The 21,607-nt window shown below is 32.7% G+C and overlaps 1 pseudogene; it reads right to left on the reverse strand.

Annotated features, from left to right (window-relative positions):
• Positions 1 to 1,329: 1,329 nt before the first annotated feature.
• Positions 1,330 to 20,182, reverse strand: LOC104220097 (putative late blight resistance protein homolog R1B-17; annotated as a pseudogene).
• Positions 20,183 to 21,607: the final 1,425 nt, after the last annotated feature.

Below are 21,607 nucleotides of genomic sequence, written 5' to 3' on the forward strand. Positions count from 1 at the left end.
TAAATTAAAAAAATAAAAAGTATTTAAGCATGTGTAATGCTTAGTAAAAAAAAGTTAATTAGAATAATTTGTTAGTAATAATAATTTTAGTATTAACAACAAAACTTCAAAAATTTATTTACACAATTCAGAATGAAAGAAAATAAAGGTTGTAAAATATATATTCCATGCACGTAATACAAAAATAATTATTTAAATAAAGATATTTTTATAATATACATTATATATTCTTGAAAATTATGCTCAATTATATTATTATGTTTCTATCAACTTTCCGACGACAAAAAGTTATGTCACCAGAAAGTAGGGGGACTATCTGTATAGAGTAAAATATACTATGTTAAATCGTGCATGGAATATATATAATATAATTGAGCAAAATTTTCAAGAATATATATATATATATATATATATATATATATATATATATATATATATATATGTGTGTGTGTGTGTGTGTGTGTGTGTGTATATATAAAAATACTTTTATTTAAATAATTATTTTTATATTACATGAATCGAATATATATTTTACAACCTTTATTTTCTTTCATATTGTGTAAATAAATTTTTAAATTTTTGTTGTTAATACTAAAATTATTATTACGAACAAATTATTCTAATTAACTTTACTATGCTCATTATTTTGTTATTCCAACATTATAGATTATAGATGCTTAAATACTTTTTATTTTTTTAATTTATAAATAATATTTATTTATTCTATAGGTAAGTCCATAATATAAATTAAAAAGGGAAAATCATAATATTGAAAAGTTAAAAAAATAAAAGAAGATAAATATTTATAATTTAGAGGGTAAAATAGGTATTTGATAATCCAAAATTTGAAAAATCTAGTTGAGTGATCTTTTGAGTGCAATAGGCATAGTTCAATGACTTTGTTGTTATAAACGAAAGAAAAGTGACTTTCGGAGATAATTTGAGAAAGTTGAGTGACCATTTGAGTAATTGACTCTAGGTATATATGAAGAACAATCACAAGATAATCAAATCAAAGACAGATTTCCTCTAAATAATCATTTGGTATCAGGAATTAGGGCCTAAATCAAAGGCCGTGCGCCTATCAAAACCTTTGATTATAGGCTGGATACCTCACATCGTCATAGAAGGTGTAAGATGAAGGGATTATAGAAATTGAAGGGAAAACAACCACCAAACTACAATGCAAAAAAAGAAATCAAAGTGGAATGCCATATGATATTGTTCTACAATCACTAGAAACATACTAAAAAGAGGGTACGCGTCTCAATCAATCAAAACAGACTTAGCAATCAGTAGTAATGTTACAGTATAAGGAGATTGGGATTTTCGCCAGCTACATAATAGACCACAACAATTTGCTAAGAAAGAACTCTGTCCACTCTGTCTGTGCTTTTGCTGCAGTTGCCTAAGCACATTGTGACTCACAGCTTCTGGATATTTCCAAGACCATCCTGTATTGAACATATTGTTTGCACATTAGATGCACATAGAGACACTAAAACATCACATTGGAGTTTGTTTCTACTTACCTCAATAATGATGAGGTCAATACGGTCGCGTCCTTCATTCTCTTCAACTTCTTTTTTAATTCTCGCAGCTGAAGCCACCAGATATTCATTGCGGCAAAAGGGGGTAAATATCAACTTAATCTGTTTCAGTGTTGGAATATCTGCAAAGCTAAGGGGGATCTCCTCGAGAAACCAGGGCTTTTTTATAACAAGTGTTTCAAGCTGGGGAAAAGATTCCTCTGACGCATCCCACCTTGAGATACCTAAGTTCACAAGTTTCAACTCCCTAAGTTTAAGGAACGTGATATCTCCAAGGCACCACTCTCCGTAATGATTAAAATCGGGATCCCTTAATTCGAGATACTCCAGACTTTGTAGTCCCGCAATGGAGAAAATCATGCTTTCTATCCGAGTCCCCCCCAGTAGCAATTTCTTTATATATGAAGGCAAGTGTAACTTGGGTACAACAGGGAACGAATGAAAGAAAAGGCGAAGTATTTGAAGCTGGGTAAGACTCTAATTTGAAACAAATCTTTTCCTCAGAATAATTTCTCAAAAAAAAAGATTTCAAGTTCTTGAAGATTAGGACACCTTTGTACTAAAACATTCAAGCAATTAGCATCGAGGTTTAATTCTTTTTTTTTTTTGGCAATCCGCTAGGCAAGCGCCTAGGGCTAGTTTTTTATTAATAAAAGAAAAAAGAAAAATACAATAATTAGGAAAAGCATAAATAAGGGAGACAATAGCACCGTTAGTGTTACCCATATGCCTTGGCTATATAATCACTCCTTTGCGCCTCACACTGCCTTATGATGACAGCCTCATGTAGATGATTCATGGTGTAACTGTCGGCAATGTCTCACGAGGGCATATAATCTTATAGCCGTGTGGATAATTTCCAAAAGCATAAGACTAAGGCAACACAACTCGGGCTAAACCTTACCTTACTAATCCTATTGAGGCAAAGAAAAGGCCTCACCTACTAGCAAGCATGTAAAAAAAAAGAACTTGAACGGACCAAATATTCAATGATCATCACAGAGTTTATAACATACTCTGTGATGATATTACAAATGAGAATACTAAGAAAGTGGTAAAATAGAATGTAATACCAATTTGATTCTTGTCCCTTCTTTTCCAAACTTGTAAAATATTCAATTTGTAATTCTTTGTTGTTTTCCTCAACCGTGTTCAAAACGTAATCAAAAATCATCATTTCTTTTTTGAACGGTTGGACCTCGTTGACGTAGTTGTGGCATCCTTCTTTTGTTTGGCAACTCTCATTGGAGGTCGCCTAACATTTAGAAAATCACTAACCTTGTCGTCCCAACTATATTTCCTTGTATGTGCTTTCTTTATTTTGTCGCTATGCATAGGTGATAAATCGCCTTGTTTTGCTGCATGTGAACGGCATTCTTTCAAAACAGCATCTTCTTCTCCTTCCTCATACATATTTCTACCCACATTCACAGGATGCGGATAGTTGTCGACGAGGTCCTGTGTCATCAATGCATTTCCTTGTTGTGTATTTGCCAAAGCTGTCGTGTTGTGATGTTGCTTTATGACTTGCATTTTATTCCTGTGTTTACTCACATTTCCTGTACTAACAATTTGCATTGAACTTACTGAGTTTCGATGTGTAGAGTCTGCCAATGCATCAAGCAGTTTTCTATCTTCCTCAGAAATCATAGGAGTACTGGAATCCTATTGTTTCTGTCCAGCATTTGAGTTCATTATTGCAGTACTTGGTGTGCTTTCAAGTTGTTGTTGTTGTCCAGTCATATTGCTTACAGTAATGTCCTATTGTTGTCTTGAATTTGATGAAAGGACTGTTTCTCTTGATGTGTTCTCTATTTGCTGCTGTTGTTGGAGCCCTTAATATCCTCAAATTTTCCAACTTAGAGGATTCTTCATTGATCTGCTTTCCCCAAAAATAATAATTCTTAGTAAACTCTACATGCCTTAATTTTTTCATTTTCCAAAAATTCGTTGATAACTGCGTAGCCATAAAACAAATGAGAATTAATGTTTCTAGATGGGGCAAATGTGATATTCCATGAAAATCGAATTTATCTATGAAAAGTGAGACGTACTTGAGGTGAATTAGTGGTTGCAACGTAGCAAACGACAAACGACCCAATTTATGGGAACTCAAATCCAAGACCTTAAGAAGCCTCATCAAATTAATAACCTGGCTGAAGGGATTCCAATATAAAGATTCTCCTCTATTGGTGGTTATCAGTGACCTTAAGTGTTGGTGGAAAGGTTTCCGCGTTTTGGATGCAAACATGGAAAGCTCATTACTGAAACTGAACCTCACTCGACTTTCCTTCAAATCGGAAGGTTGAATGTTCCCCCTCACTACCAACATAAATTTTTTTTCTCTACTCATCTCCAAGCAAAAGTGAAGCACTACATCATGAACCCGACAATATTTGACTTTACCGTTATATCTTCTCCTTGATACCATTATCACGTTACTGCTAATGAGATCCATCAAGTAACCTTCAGCTGTCTCTTTCATTAATCTCCCAGATTCAATGTTCTGCACGAAGCCTTCCGCTATCCATAAACTTATCAATTTAGACACTGGGTAACAATTCTGGTTCTATTTACAACATCAGGGAAACAAAGTCTTAAGTCATCCCATGCCATAAAATCCCACATATCATCCAAGACAATGAGATATCTCTTTCCTATTAAGCTTTTCCTCAGCTTGTCAGCTAGTTCGCCAACCTCATCTACCTTCTCCTTGGGACCGGTAACTAGATTGAAAATCTCTTGTAATAGCTCTCTCCGGCTATATGTTTGAGAAGTTACGCACCATGCTCGAACATCAAAATGATAAACAATGTTGTCATTATTGTACAACTTTCTAGCACAAGTTGTTTTACCTTCCCCCCAATCCCAAAAATTGGGATGACATCTAGCTCATTTGTCCCTCGTGTAAGATACCGAATTATTCTTTTCGTGTCATTCTCAAAACCAACTATCTCCTCGTCATTCATAAGATTACTATGTTGAGTTGGCATATGTTTAGATAGCTGTACAATAGAGCAGGGCTCAAGAGCAAGGTTCTCCAACCACGTCCTGGTCACCTCTGCATTAATATGCTTGATCTCTTTTAAGATTGTAGGAAGTGAGCAAAAAAGATACCGAAGAGCATTATGCTGAGCAAGAATAAAGTCAATGGGAACTTCAGTTTCGTATGCCAAATTGATAGTACGCCTCTGAAGATCTTTAAGAATTTCATGTCCATGCTTCACCTTTGCAACATCTCTGAAAACAGATGTTAGATATGAGAACTCTTTCTTTAAAATAACAATTTGAGGCTTCATCATGAAATTTAAACCTAATTCAGATTTCACCATCTCATTCAATTTCCTTAATAGAGAATCCAGAAAGTTCAATCCACCAACTATGGGAAACTGAGATGGAGTGAATTTTAAGGATTTGTAGCACCTCTCCAGTTTTGCCTTTAGATATTCAGTTTTCTCCAATATTTGTATCGAGCAAAGGTTTATATTGCTAGTATCATCTTTGTTCATAGAGCTATAAACTACACATAGAACATCGCCCACAAGAGCTCCAACCTCTTCTAAGACCTCATTGAACCTCTTACCGTTAATAACATGATTTGGCACATCAGCAAGAAATACCAACAAGAACTCTATTGCCACATTAATATTTCGAATAGAGATAGTATCAGAAAAGTTCTTAAGCTTCTTGCACTTGAGACACACCAGCAGACTGTGGAGCTAATGTGAAAAATCTTTAGGGAATTTATGCTTTTTGAAAGTTCTTGATTGACAAAACTTTGAAGCCCTTATTTCACCAAGAAAAATCTTCTTCATTTCCAGCTCCACTAGCACAATTAGACATAAAAGATATGGAGGTTTACTCACAAAATCATTTTCATCCTCATATGAATATGTATCATCTTTAATGTCATTTGAATCGGCATTTTCTTCAACCTCATCTGATTCTGGATCATCTTCATTGTCATATGAATATGTATCATATGTATCCTCATCTGAATCTGCATCATCTTCAACCTTATTAAGCCAAAGAGCAAGGCAGAACTGTGCCACATTGTCAGCCATGAGCTAAATTCGAGTCTCCAGACCTTCCAGCTTCTCGTGGTCGATGTAACTATTTATCTCCGTGGCATATAAGTATCTCAAAAATCTCATTTTCTTTTGAATGATTTTCACTTATTCTAAAAATCGATTAAGCTGAAGTATTCGTTGATTCGTCCACTCAATATCCAATTCCAAGAACATCTTTACATCATTTAGATTCTTGTCGAGGCAATCCATATATTCTGATAGATGGGAACGATTCAACTCAAAACTGTACCTTAAGTTGGTATTACCTTCAATGAATTCCAAAAACTGTGAAACTAGCCTTTCCACATTAAGGTTAGTTTTGCATTCATCAAAAACTGATTGAAGCATTTCATCAATCAGTTGGGCCTTCTTTGCGATTTTGACTAAGGAATCAGGCAAAAGAAGATAGTATTTGAGAAGAGTACTCAAAAATCTTAGCTCCATTTTGATGGATTATTATATGCAGCGGAAGCAATCCCAGTATCAAAATCACATGTAATTTAGACAACTAGCATAAACGGGATTTCACGGGTTACCTCTTGAAGCGTGAACATATCTTTTCTACCACGTGAGCCTTCAGTTCCATAACTTCTTAATAGAATCTCCATCACCCGCACAATCGTGATCCTCGAACGTTCCACGGTCTTCTACTGTGTTACCCAAATAATACCCGAAAATAGCAATTTCGTGTGGGCGAAATTTCTAGGAAAACTTGGCTGAAAATTTCAGCCACCATGTACTCATCCCTCTAGGTGGAAAACCTTATGTATTTATAGCACAAGTTTTAAGGGTTAAGACCCTTTTCCAAAACCTGTTAGGTTTTCTTTTCCACCAGAAAAAGGATTCCTTTATTTCCTATTATTTAGGCACAGTAGGGACCACAGAATTTAATTAACAAGGCTTCCAATTATGGAATTAATTTGTAATTTTCGAAATTAATATCCACCATAATTAATTACGAATTATTCCACTAAAAATTCGTAATTACACTCCTTATTCAATTTCGAAATTCATCCATTAAATCTTATTTAACTCCCCATGTTAAGATTCAGATACGAATCAATTAAATTAAATTACTGACGATTTAATTTATTGATTATTTCCTTTAGACTTTCGCTTAACTTATTTCATGTGTCGGATACAAAATCCACCGGCCGGGTTTACACATGAAAACTTATAAGCTTTCATAAAGGTATATCATCAATCTCTAAACCGAGACATGGATTCCATCAACTAACTATTACTTCGCCAATGTATATTATTATTATCCAATTTACCAGGCATATTGACCCACGAAAGAATCTCGCCTTTTAATAAATCAAAACAATAATAATATACACAACTAATAATAATTATATCAAGATTAAGAGTATAAGTACATTTAATGGCTAGAGAGTTTATTTTATTAAGTCAGTATAAAATACTTATCTCTACCTGGTCCGTTCAATACATACAAAATGTACTAGCACAAGAAGTTGGAATTAAACCATTCCCATAATCAAGATTAATTATATTTAATCTTGTGCTACAATCATTCCTGATGGTTTGTCCAATTCCATCATTAGATTGTGAACTCAAACTTTATACTTATAAGAACCGATGATTTAATCTTCCGTGTATAAGCTAAACTCTATACACTAAATCATCTACTATATAAGCAAAGGACACAGACTATTATATGATCTATTTAAAACTTTATTAAAACTGAATAAACAATTATTTCATAATAAATACTATATCTAAACCAAACTCATGGTTAATAGTATATATCCCAACAATCTCCCACTTAGACTTTTAACCATGATAATTATTAGAATATACTATATCCAAATGCATGGTTAATAGTATATACCCCAACAATCTCCCACTTAGACTCATAACCATGCATCTACAACTTTCTCAGGCATTCTTTTACATGACTATTAAAAGCCTTCACCAAATAAGGTTTTGTTAAAGAATCTTGCCAAGTTATATCTGATGCAATATTTGTCCAGTAGTACTTTGTCGTAATTATCTAGTTTGGTATTAAACTCTTCAGAGATCCTGTTACCGAAACTATCCCAAGAATGAACACCGAACTATAATTTTCTTTAGCTTTCTCCCACTAAGACGAAGTACCACTAATATTACCTTCGTTACCTCACGACATTGAAATATTAGTGACTTCTTACTATAGTGTTCAATGTTCAAACATCACTCCCACTCGATAAAGGCATATTATGTCTATTAACGTTCTCCCACTACTTAAATGCAATGGAACGTCAATTCTGACGTGTGGGTTTTGATGTTCTTGAACATCTAGTTATTTCTTTGCCCAGTTCCTGTAAAAATAGTTTACTTCTAGGAACATGTTTTATTAAACAGTCCTTATCTAGAAAAATGCATTTGTTTTAACAATTGCCTTATTTTCTTTAGGACAATAAAATAAAGCTTCATTCGTTTTCTGGATATTTGATAAACATGCACCTATCCATCCTTAGTTCCAACTTACATATCTGTTTTCCCTTTCAGCACATATGCGGGATAATCCTATATCTGAACATGCCACAGACCAAGCTTACATTCAGTCCACAGTTCTATAGATGTCCCAGGTACTAGCTTAGAAGGAACTAAATTCAGAATGTAATTTGAAGTTTCCAGGAAATATTCCAAAAATAAATAAGGCAAATCTGAATAACACGTCATTAGTCTATCCATATCCAAAAGAGACTTATTTCTTCTTTCTACTACACGACTCTATTATGGAGTTTACGGTGTAGTCAATTGAGATGTAATCCCTATTCTGATATGTAACTAAAAAACTCTTTAGAGAGATGCTCGCCACTACAATCAAATTGTAGTAACTTAATATATTTCTTTGGTGCTTCTCTATTTCAAGTCTTAAAAACCTTGAATTACTTAATTCATTAAGACTTACAGTGCATCAAATAAATATATTAATATTTTGAGTAATCATTTATGAACGTCATAAAATACTCAAAATCTATCTCTTACGAGTATGTTCATTTAACCATACAAATCAGAAAGGATTCATTCTAGCTTATCACTAGTTTTATTTCCTTTTAAAGGGAAACATCTTTTAGTCAAATTTCCTTCCAAACAGGATCCACAAGTTGGTAGTGCCTCTACTTTCAATGAACCTTAAGGTCCATACTTGACCAACTTGAAATCCTATCCAGATTAATATGACTTAGATAAAAGTGCACAGATAAGTTTTACTCAATTTTGAAGAACATATTCTCTTATGAGGTAGACTAATATTGTTCTGTTCAGGAGAGACATCAATATATAATAACAAGGTCATGCATTCATGTACCACAAGAGATAAAGTGTTTATTAAGCTCAATAACTCAAGAGTTATTCGAAAAATAAAACAAATATCCATCTCTTATTTTGCCCAGAAACCGGAATTAAATTCCTTCTAACAAAAGTACATATATTGCATCCTTAAAATTAATGCCTTATCACTAAAAGAAAATTTTAACAAGTAATACGACAAATTGCATAAAATCATTGTGGAGTTGAGATAAAAATATTAAATAGATCATAATAAGTCAAAACACTGAATAGTAAAATTCAGACTGCATTCAATATTTATATACATACATGCATCTGGAATAATAAATTTCGATGGGAAAAGAATTATTCATGCAAAGTATATTATATAATGCAAGAATTATACAATCCAAAAATAAATAGAACCAACTCAGATGGAGAGCATACTATTATTTTCAGTCAATTGTATATAACTTTTTAATACAAAAATTTTAAAACACACTACACATATATGTCATGCATCTTGAATAGCAATTTCGATGGGAAAGAACTACTCATGCAACATACATATGCAATGCCAGATTATTCACTCCAATAATTAAAACAGACCCAACTCAGATGGAGAGTATACTGTTAATTTAAGTCAAGTGAACATCATTTTTAATAGCTCTAGTTTCATTGATCCAACATGTATACTCAGATGGAGAGTAAGTACACGATGTCAATTACTAGTATTTCACCTAGTGAGCTTACAATAAATTTATCCGATATGGAGGAAGACCTAAAGTCAACACATAAATTTATTACTCACTTGAAATTAATAGTGGAAGACCATAGAAATATATTTCTATCACCACTTAATCATGATTGTATTGTAGTTACAAAATTGATTCAACCCTTTAAGCTCAGATGGAGAGTTAATACTGGTTATCAATAACTAGTAACTATAGCCAGTGAGTTCATAATAAATTTATCCGATATGGAGGAAGACCTAATGTCAACGCATAAATTTATTATCTCACTATAAATAAAAAATGAAGACAATAGGGGTTTATTCCCATCACCACTTTATCACAACCACGAACTTTTCTCTGAGGATTAAGTTCCATATTAAAAAAAAATGCTCAATACCCATTTAAACAGTTTTAAAATACTAAAATTAATATTTCACACTGTATAGTGGTGATTATTGTTGACTGGACTATTTCTGATAAATCTACCAAATTTCATATCAATCAAAAATTGCGACCAAATTTGGAAAATTATCATTTTAAGCATTTTTTTTAAGAATTTAAAATATGACCTACATTTTTTTTATCATATACCAATTCATGTCAAATCAACATGTGTTATCATGTTCCAGATTAGACATATAAAATGATAGAAAGAATGACTTTTCGTATGTAAATCACATTTTAATCCGTCAAACCTCCAAAAAACTCACCTAAACGATCCCAAATCATCAAAATACGATGTGATTCACTGCATAGCAGTGAGTTCTTCTTAAATGATCGTTTCCAATGATCCTACTGAATTTCAGGTCATTCGGAGATCGTGAAATTCATGATCGCCAAAAACTAGACCAAATTAAATTATTTTTTTTGGCGTAGTCAGGATTAAATCCATGTGATTTGCATTCTTGCTATATATCATATCAAGTTAAATCATCATGTTTCAGATTTAACACAAATATAGCCGATATATAAAGAATAATTTTTCATATTTATAACAAATTCAATTTAATAAACTGCTTGAAAACTCATCTAAACGACCTCAAAATGCCAAAAAAACAACATGATTCACTGCATAGCAAGGAGTTTTTTTTTCACTAAATCGTTTTCGATGAACTCACCAAGTTTCAGGTTAATCGGAGTCCGTCAAATTCATGACCACTAGCCTGTAACCAAACTCGGAGAATAACCGTTTTAAGTAGTTTCATGAATTAAAATAAATATGATATTGATTTCCATTCTCCTTATAATTACACTATGAGCTCAAGGCATATATTATTTTCTTCCTATTTCTAGGATATATAATATCTCCTTTTGCAATAAATTATCCTTTTATTAAATACATAAGAACCTGAGATATTATATTTTCTCCCGTTCAGTGAAAACCCCAATATCTCTTCTCATGGGTGGAGTTAGTTTCACTAGTACCCAAAGATAAATACTCTTTTTCTAGTTATGAACCTCCACCATTAATGTAGATTTCTCAAGGATAATTTTCACATGGTATATTAAACATATTTCAGTGACTCAAATAAATAGACCATTTTGTGGATCCTACTTATTAATCATAATGCTCAATCCATGAATAGATATAATTTCACATGTACAAATTTACTAAGAATTTTTCATGAGTTCAAATAAACAAACCACTTCAGTGGTAACTATTTATTACTCATAAAATTCTCAATTTACAAGTGAATATATATTTAGCTCATAAAATTATTTTATGGTAGACCATAGCTTAAAAGTCATACCAACATTATAAAACTCATACAACATACCGTCATATTTCACTTAATTAGAACCTCCAATCAGAGAACAAAATTCTTCATCGAAAATCCAAACTAGTAATCACGTAGGGCATGAAAATATAAACTTAAATTTGAGAAATTTTTTATGCACAAACATGTCAAACGCTCCAATCATTAGTCATCCAGGATATCAAATAGAGAATTTTACTTTCTTACAAAATAATTATATCATTACTCAATATGAATTATACCTTGTAAGACCTAGTCAATAAAATCTTACACCTCTATTATTGAATTTAATACAACAACACGTTTATTTGCTAATAGTCAATCTGTAAACCTATTATATGACTAGTATTTAATCATGGGGACCATGGGGAGTCATCCCCAACACCATTGAATTAAAAAAGAATTAAAATTATTAAGAAATAATTTTCAGAAAATAGAAAAACGTCCAAAACACAGTCCAAACGACCTCAAAACGCCGAAAAATACCATGATTCACTGCTAAGAAGTGAGTGTTTCTCACCACAGCGTTTCCGATGGACCCACCAAATTTCAGCTCAATCGGAGTCCGTCAAGTTCGCTGACCTCCGAAAATTCCGGCTATTCCGTCAAAAACAGGTTTTGCGTTTTTCTAGGGTTTACCCCAAAAAATTCAGATAATCTCAATCAAATATCAATAAAAAAACATATATCTCATGATTATAAGAATAATCCATAAATTATGCACAGTTAATTCACAAAACAACAGTGCAGTTTTTCAGAAAACCACATATATATGTAATTCAAAAAATGCACATAAACACCATATTCTTGTTTCATGAAAAACTTAGTTATCTAATTAGATGTGAGTGAGCTCTGATATCAATTGATGGATTATTATATGCAGCGGAAGCAATCCCAGTATCAAAATCACATGTAATTTAGACAACTAGCATAAACGGGATTTCACGGGTTACCTCTTGAAGCGTGAACATATCTTTTCTACCACGTGAGCCTTCAGTTCCATAACTTCTTAATAGAATCTCCATCACCCGCACAATCATGATCCTCGAACGTTCCCCGGTCTTCTACTGTGTTACCCAAATAATACCCGAAAATAGCAATTTCGTGTGGGCGAAATTTCTAGGAAAACTTGGCTGAAAATTTCAGCCACCATGTACTCATCCCTCTAGGTGGAAAACCTTATGTATTTATAGCACAAGTTTTAAGGGTTAAGACCCTTTTCCAAAACCTGTTAGGTTTTCTTTTCCACCAGAAAAAGGATTCCTTTATTTCCTATTATTTAGGCACAGTAGGGACCACAGAATTTAATTAACAAGGCTTCCAATTATGGAATTAATTTGTAATTTTCGAAATTAATATCCACCATAATTAATTACGAATTATTCCACTAAAAATTCGTAATTACACTCCTTATTCAATTTCGAAATTCATCCATTAAATCTTATTTAACTCCCCATGTTAAGATTCAGATACGAATCAATTAAATTAAATTACTGACGATTTAATTTATTGATTATTTCCTTTAGACTTTCGCTTAACTTATTTCATGTGTCGGATACAAAATCCACCGGCCGGGTTTACACATGAAAACTTATAAGCTTTCATAAAGGTATATCATCAATCTCTAAACCGAGACATGGATTCCATCAACTAACTATTACTTCGCCAATGTATATTATTATTATCCAATTTACCAGGCATATTGACCCACGAAAGAATCTTGCCTTTTAATAAATCAAAACAATAATAATATACACAACTAATAATAATTATATCAAGATTAAGAGTATAAGTACATTTAATGGCTAGAGAGTTTATTTTATTAAGTCAGTATAAAATACTTATCTCTACCTGGTCCGTTCAATACATACAAAATGTACTAGCACAAGAAGTTGGAATTAAACCATTCCCATAATCAAGATTAATTATATTTAATCTTGTGCTACAATCATTCCTGATGGTTTGTCCAATTCCATCATTAGATTGTGAACTCAAACTTTATACTTATAAGAACCGATGATTTAATCTTCCGTGTATAAGCTAAACTCTATACACTAAATCATCTACTATATAAGCAAAGGACACAGACTATTATATGATCTATTTAAAACTTTATTAAAACTGAATAAACAATTATTTCATAATAAATACTATATCTAAACCAAACTCATGGTTAATAGTATATATCCCAACACATTTCAAGTGTCTTAATCTTGATGCTGTTCAGATCACCTCTGCTCTTCATCCTCCTTAGCTCATCTAACATATCCTCAATATCATTTTGAGCCATCTTCTGTAGAAACTTCCTGCAAGTTCACCAACTCTTGTAATAACATTTTTTTAAATGTAATATTAGCTCTGTTTCAAGTGTCTTAATCCATCCAATGTCATTTTAATTTTTTTTCTAGTTTAAAATCCTTGAAGTTCAGTTTTCTATTTAATCATATGGAAGTTAGACAAAATGATGTTTACTTCAGCATAAAGGAAAAAACAGATTTTGTTTTATAAACTAGTATTTTGAAAAGAAGGAACGGGATCAAAAGTTAATATTCAGTCTTACAATAAAGCAAGCGTGAAAAGAGTATTCTATATATATATATATGGTCGGACTGTTCCAAAAGAATTATTAACTCTTTGGATTCTTTTTGACTATAAGTCTCAAAATTGTCATTAGCATCCTGTGATATGAGTGAGGAGTATGTAGGTACATTAGATGATGACGTACCTTCATCTTTTTTGGATTTTATAAAATCCATAAATTCATTGTATAATGGATGTTCGGTATTACCTTCTGTAATATTAGCGGCTATAAGTCTTTGATTTCCCATTTGGGCGAGAATATTATTCTCTCTGCTATTAGTAGCTGCCCTTCCTCTTCCTCGTTGCCGAGGAGGCTTGTATGTAGGTCTCATAATCTGTAGATAAAGTAGTAGAACTATTAGTTCAGGTATTCTCTAGTAAGAAAATCAGGAAGGGTATTATCAGACACTTTTTTGTATATAATTTCAAAATCAAAAGGGGTTAATAAAGCTTGCCACCTTGCAAACATTTGTTTGGAAACAGCATGCTTGTAATCTTTATTAAAGATAAATTTAGTAGTCTGACAATCAGTTTTAATAATAAATTTCTGATTATATAAGTCAGTCTGAAATTTCATCACATTTAACAATAGCAAGAATTTCTTTAGCTACAGTTGTATAATTTTTCTGGGAGTTATTCCATTTACCAGAATAAAATTGAACAAGGTATTCCTGTTTATCTACAGGGGAACATTGTTTCAGTATTCCACCATAACCAATATCAGAGGCATCAGTTTCCACCACTTTTGCCTAAGTAGGATGGGCGAGAGTCAAACAAGGGAGGTTATTAACCTTATGCTTAATTCTCTTGAGTGTTTCAGTATGACTTTCAGTCCAAGCTTTAGGATTCTTCTTTAATCTTTCATAAAGAAGAGCAGTGTCTTTAGCAAGGTCCTTTATAAAAGGGGAAATATAATTTAAGCTTCCTAAAATCTTTGAAGCTGAGTTTTATCCGTAATAATATCGGGGAATTTGAATGCAAATTCAATACTTTTATTAATGGGGATAATCCTACCCTTCTCAATGTTATTACCCAGAAATCTAACAGAAGTTTGGAAAATCATCATCTTTGGTTTTGATATAACTAAACCATTTTGTATAATAATCTTTTTAAAGAGATCAAGATGTTTGAAGTGAGATTCTATATTTTTTGAAAATACTATAATATCATCAATATAAACAATTATGAAATCCGTATAAGGAAGGAAAATATCATTCATAATTTTTTGAAATTCAGAGGGAGCATTTTTCAAACCAAAGGGCATAACATTCCATTCATATTGGCCCATTGGCACATTAAAAGCAGTCTTATATCTATCTGATTCAGATATTTGAATCTGCCAATAACCTGATTTTAAATCAAATTTTAAAAATACAATGGCATCATGAAGTCTATCCAGTAAATCCTTTTTATTAGGGATAGGGCACCTAATCCATTTTAACACCTTATTAAGGGGTTTAAAATTTATAACTAGTCTAGGAACTCCTCGTTCCTGTTCCGCATGTTTATTAAAATAAAAAGCAGTACAAGACCATTTGGACTTTGAGGGTCTAATTAAACTCTTCTGCTATAAGGAATCAATTTCCTTCTTGCATAACTCCATATAGTCGGAGTTCATTTGACAAGGTCGATCTTTAGTAGGGATATTATCCTCAGAAAAGTCTTCTTCATAAGGAAGACTTATAATATGCTTCTTTCTATTCCAAAATTTATTCGGATGGTCACCACATATAGAAGCAGCAAATTGATTTTTGAGAAAAATTAATCTTTTCTACTAGCTTGGGATTTTTTAAATCATGTTCTATAGTAATGGAACAAATCTCATTTTTCAAAAATTCAATTTGATTGACCTTTGAAGAAATATTATTAGAAATAATCTCATTCAAAAATCTTTGAATTGGCTCAGTTATAAACTCAAAAGTGATACTCTTACCATTATAAGTACCAGTAAAACTCTTTGTATCGCAATATAAAAAAGGCATTAATTTTATAAAAAATGGGACTCCAAGTATTACTTCTTGTTGAATATCTTTTACCATAACAAAACTCTCAGGAATGCATGTGTTTTGTTGGCAAATATAAGCTTTGGGAAATTTATATGAAATACCCATTGCACCACCACTAGCATTTTTTAAACGATGAGTGATTTTATGAAAATATCTAGAGGGTATAACCCCTTCTTTTACACAATTTAAATATGCTCCACTATCAAATAGAGCGACAAACACTTTTTTGAAATTGTAATCAATTAAAAGAGTTATTTTTATTAAAAATTTTTGAGTGATAAAATATTGTAATTTTTCTAAAAATTCATCTTCAGAAAAATCCATTACTGCCACTAAAGTACTATCAGTCTTTTCTTCTGAAGAACTAGGGATATTATCTATCTCAGTAATCTTAACACCGAGATCTGTATTAATCCCCTCAGAATTTTCTAATCTAAAAATTCTTTCATCTAAAGCTACATTTGAAGCTTTTAATTCCGAGATTTCTTTCTTGAGATAACTTATCTCAGTACTTAAATCTTAGACAGTAGCAAGCCTTTCAGGTTGGGACTTATTTTTCACCATCTTTCTGATTTCAGACATGGTGTAAGGTCCTTTCTGAGATGGAATTTCTTCCACCTATGTTCCTACCTCTGGATTTGTAGGAATTTTATCTATTAGCGGGGACCTTAATTCAGGGTCTTTAATAACCCTTAGCAAATCAATCAAATTGTCATTAGACAAAACATTAATCTTTAAATCCCTAAATTGAGAGTAGATATTAAAGAGTTCATCGTCGATATTACAACAATGATTTGAGCATTGTCCCTTATTACAAGACTCTTGCTCTTCTTCAGAAGATGGAGTAAAACTTTCTTCATGAAGGACCCTTAGGTCTTCACTTGTTGATGAAGTTCCTTCATCAGTATCAGATATTTCCGGAGAAGAATTCAGAAGAATCTTACATAAAGAATCTTTGATATGATCATCTAAATCTAGTTCTTTGATCTTGCAATCTTTTGCATAATGGCCTACTCTACCACATTTATAACAGGCCTGAGGGTTTTTTGATTTAATAAAACCCTTTCTGGCTTTATGAAAAGCCTTTCTTTTTTGGGTCTTTTCGCGCCGTTTTTCCGGCGAACCCTTTTTCCTTTTGAAATCTTTTTTACGGGATTTATTTCTTCTGGATGGTATATTGATGGCGAATTGTTCACAGAATTCACCTAATTGTTGTCTCTCAGTGAGATGATGTTTCTTGATTTGTTGGTTTAGCTTGATCTCATTACACAGAGCTAAACCTTTCTGAGTGGATATACTAAATAATTTATCATATGAGTAATTATTATAATCAATACTCATTCCTATGCCTCAAAGGACTTTTTGAATCCTTTTAGCAAATAAGGGTGGGAGTCCATCTATGAACTTAGACTTCCAATGAGTACTATTACTCTCTGGCAATTCCATCACTCTGGATAAGAAAACATCTTTATACCATCTAAAAGATGTGAGGGTTTTACACCTCAAATTCTGGAGCATTGTCCTAATGGTCTCACTATTATCAAACCATCTTCCAGAAAAGTGTTCAATGATATTCATGACTAAAGAATAGACTGAGTTTTGAACAATCTTATCATCTTCAGTCTTGGTTGCATGCATTATTTGAAAGCGCTGGTCTTGGGTGAGATAATTATCCCACCAGCCTTTCAGTTGACCAATAAATCTGCCAATAATCATTTCTACAATTTCCCTATCTATATTTTTATTAAATTTATAGATAATACTGTACATAAGCATTCTATGTAGTGTCATATAAATTTGCCTTTCGGCAAGACCATCTATGTTCCATTCATAGATATCTGACCCACTATAACCTTGGTGGTAATGATCATTGTCTTGTTCTTCTATCAGGACATCTTGAGGGGTAGGTCTTGGGTAGTAAAGCATTCTTTGGTATGGTTTTCGAGCATATTTCTCAGAGATTTTATTAATCTCGTCATCTACTTTTGTACCGCTAGTAGATGCATGCTCTAAACTTAGAGGACTAGCTCTAAATTTTCCAAACTTCTTATTAAGAAGTTCCTCAATGTCATCAAGACTTTTTAATTTAAAGTCTCTTATCTCAGGCGGTGGTTGGATACTAGTAGTAGCGATTTGCTTTTTACCTTTAGTATCCTTCTATTGGATTTTTTGGACTTCAGCTATAAGCTTGTCCAATTTCTCATGAATTTTAATAACCTTTTCACCCAGAATACTCACATACATATTAGTATAATTATTTTGGGTAAGCATGGTATTCAAATTCTTAGCAGTTATTGTAGCAACATCATTTTCAAATATTTTTGAAAAAGCAGTGCAATAGATAATTTTATCCTTTTCTCCTATATGAAAAGATTGTTGGGATGGAAAAATAGAATTGACAATATTTCCATTTGTGAGCGTATAATCTCTTTCTAGCACAGAAATATAGTTATAAACATGCTTAGACATAAACCATGGAACAAAAGCAATAATTTTATTTTTCTTGCTAATGTCTGTATAAAAGTCATGTCTAAAAAATTGTACTAATTCAGGGGACATATTTTCATGAAACCATTTTCTGAAAACTGCCCATTTAGGTTTTAGAAATTCTTCTAAAATTATTTTTCTTGCCAGTGAACCCGGACTAAAATCTATTTGGTTTTCAGTCATTTTTAAAACCATTTGAAAAATCCATTTCGGATGCAGTGGGTTCAAGATCTGAATTATTATTGACCTTAACAATATTATCACTACCAATGCTGACTTCATTAATTCTATTATTGTCTCTAATTTGTGATATGGATGCTCTCGATGGAAATTCTACCACATAATCAATTGGAGAAATATAAAAAGAATTAGATCTAGTTAATCTAGATGATAAACTGATATTATCAGTTTGATCGGGTTCATTGAACCTGATTTTAATAGTGCCATTTGAGGTTTGTTCTATTTCTGTAACCTCAGCATTACCAGTGTTTCGAGGGGCAACAACCTCTTTTATGACCCATTCTTTTGGGAATCAATTTCATCCCATTTAATAGGTCTTCTGGTAGTTACTTTGGATTTACCAAAGTTGGTTTCTATAAGAATAGTTTCATTTTTCAAATCCATTATTTTACACATAGGATTCAAAGTGTATAATAGTTTGAAATGAATCCTATAACAGATGCATATAACTTCTGTACCAGGCAAATAGTCATAACCATGTAATTTGATGCTAAGTATTAAAGCATTCAAAGAATTCTCATCATTAAGGGAAATTTGCAAATTAGGATAGGCATTAAAATAAACAGGGCCATAGGCCAAACTGGTTTGCACAGTCCCTATAAGAGACTTTTTCCAGTTTTGGTTTCTGCCATCTCTGAGTGCTGCTATAAAGCTTTCAGGTAAGCCTCTTAGAGTGAGTGGCTTGAAGGCAACTTGTATTAAGCCTATATGCAAAAATCTATGTGAATCCCTATAAGGGGCTAGATCACTTTCAGATAATAATCTGAATGTAGCATGGTCATTATCTACCGTGAGTGTTTCTTCAGTAGTTTTAACTACTTGTTTTAAACCTATTCGTTCAAAAGTACATAATTGGTATATAACCTTAGGTTTAACCATTGGAATAGTCCACTTATTAAGTAGGTCTAATTGTTGGGGAAGCTCATATTCTTCCTTTCTACTGTTTTAACAGTATTCTTTTTCCTAATGATATTCATTAAGAAATTAAGTGTTAGACTTAGACTCTAGGTTTTCTACTAAACATGGCTCTGATACCAAGGGGAAGTGACAGATCGCTTCCGAATAGGGCTCAGGAATTGAATTACAAGGATACCAGTCCTGGCCTAGCTACTAATCTCTAGGGAAACCTTAAACCGCGATGCTCTTCACAACCCTTCAACGACCACCTACCTAAACGGATTAGCGAGCACTACCGGTTAGCTTGTGACTAACCAAGGTTTACTGTCGAGACTAGTAACTGTCTGGTCTATATAGTCCTTAACCCAAAACCCCATCGGGTTTGATACAGTAGACTCCTAACTACCATAAACATGAATAGCAGATAACCATTGAGAACCAAGTCTAACACTTACCTGTTTAGCCTGTCATTTAAGCTAACAGTACTTTAGATATGGAAGAGGGAAGGAGAAGAACAGTACCAGCAGAGAGACCCTTAGTTGTGGCCAAGCGACCTTTTTGATTTTATTTCAAACTTGGAAAAATTATTACAGAAGGGGTTCTTTACAAGTAGAGAGATAAACTAGAGAGAAGGTAGAGAGTTCTAATGTTGGCTAACGTCTGCCTCTAACTAAAGAAGAGTGATCCTTATATAATGGATCTGTCTACAAACAAACAAAATGAAAAAGTAAAAGTGGCCGACAAAATAATTAAAACGTGACCAAAAGAAAAACTACATTATTGAAATCAGACAAACTACTTTTATAAAAGTAGATTCCTTCCGATAATGAAGGGACCCCTTACTATATTAAAGCTGTCTGGGGGACCTATTACTTTATAAAAGTCTTCGTCTTTTTACCCCAATAATCAATTGGTGGGGCCTTTTATTTCTTTATGCTTTATCTTTTCTTTTATCATTTTTCTTTGCAGAAGATGCTTCTGCACTTGCTTTCAATTTGTTGATGAAGTCTTCAATTTCTGTATCACTAACTTCCTCTGTATCTAATTGATTTTGGGCTTCTCCGGCTAAACACACATCTTCATTTTAAGTGCTGCCAATAGAAACCATAGAGATATCATCTCCAATAGTAGTACCAAGATTTTTTGCTAAATCCTTTTTTATTTCTTCAAAATATGAAGCACGGATTTCTTTCTGTGAAACAGCTCCCTTCTTCATTTGGAGTCTCTTGCTTATAATTTCCAAAGGACTTAGATCTTCTTCTTCATCCTTTGTATGATCGATCTGTGAATAAGCCTCTATTTTGGTCTGTATCTGTTATATTAATTCTTCACCATATAACTTTCCTTGTTGGTTTGACTGGAGCAATTTGGACCAGAACTTATGATAGAAAATTCTGTAATGGCAAGAAATGCTTTCACTAGTATAACAGGTCTGTACATTCCATTTCATAATCCAGGGAATAGAAAATTCAATAAAGAAATACATGGTAGCAATACCATCATAAAAGATATGATCTTTTGGAGAGAAATAATTTTGGGAGATATATCTACCCATTGAGAATATAATCCTTTGAAGAGAGGGTTTAAAATATCTAATGATGGTTCGTATAACTTCCACCATTTGAAAAACCAATTTGGAATTTGTTGTCCGAATAAATTAGGACAAAGTTTTATAAACCAAGAATGTTTTCTGGTAGGATTTTCATATAAAAAAGTTTTATTAAAACTTTCGACATAATCCCAATAATTGAATTTGACCGAAATCTTTTGGTCTGGATGTGTATATTCACGATCCTTGAGTGTACTGATTCCTCATTCATCTGAAGGTATAACCTTCTTTATTATAATCTTCGCAAACTATAAGTTTTTCTAGTATTAGCAGGATAGAAATGCTGAATATCCGTAGGTCCTGTTATTGAGAGTATAATCTCATAATGCATTGTGACTACCCGACCCGTCGTCTCGTGAGTTACCGCCCCGTTTTCCCCATTTCCTATTTCTTTATGCTTC

Source organism: Nicotiana sylvestris, chromosome 1 (assembly GCF_000393655.2).
Source record: "Nicotiana sylvestris chromosome 1, ASM39365v2, whole genome shotgun sequence".
In the NCBI taxonomy this organism is placed as follows: domain Eukaryota; kingdom Viridiplantae; phylum Streptophyta; class Magnoliopsida; order Solanales; family Solanaceae; genus Nicotiana; species Nicotiana sylvestris.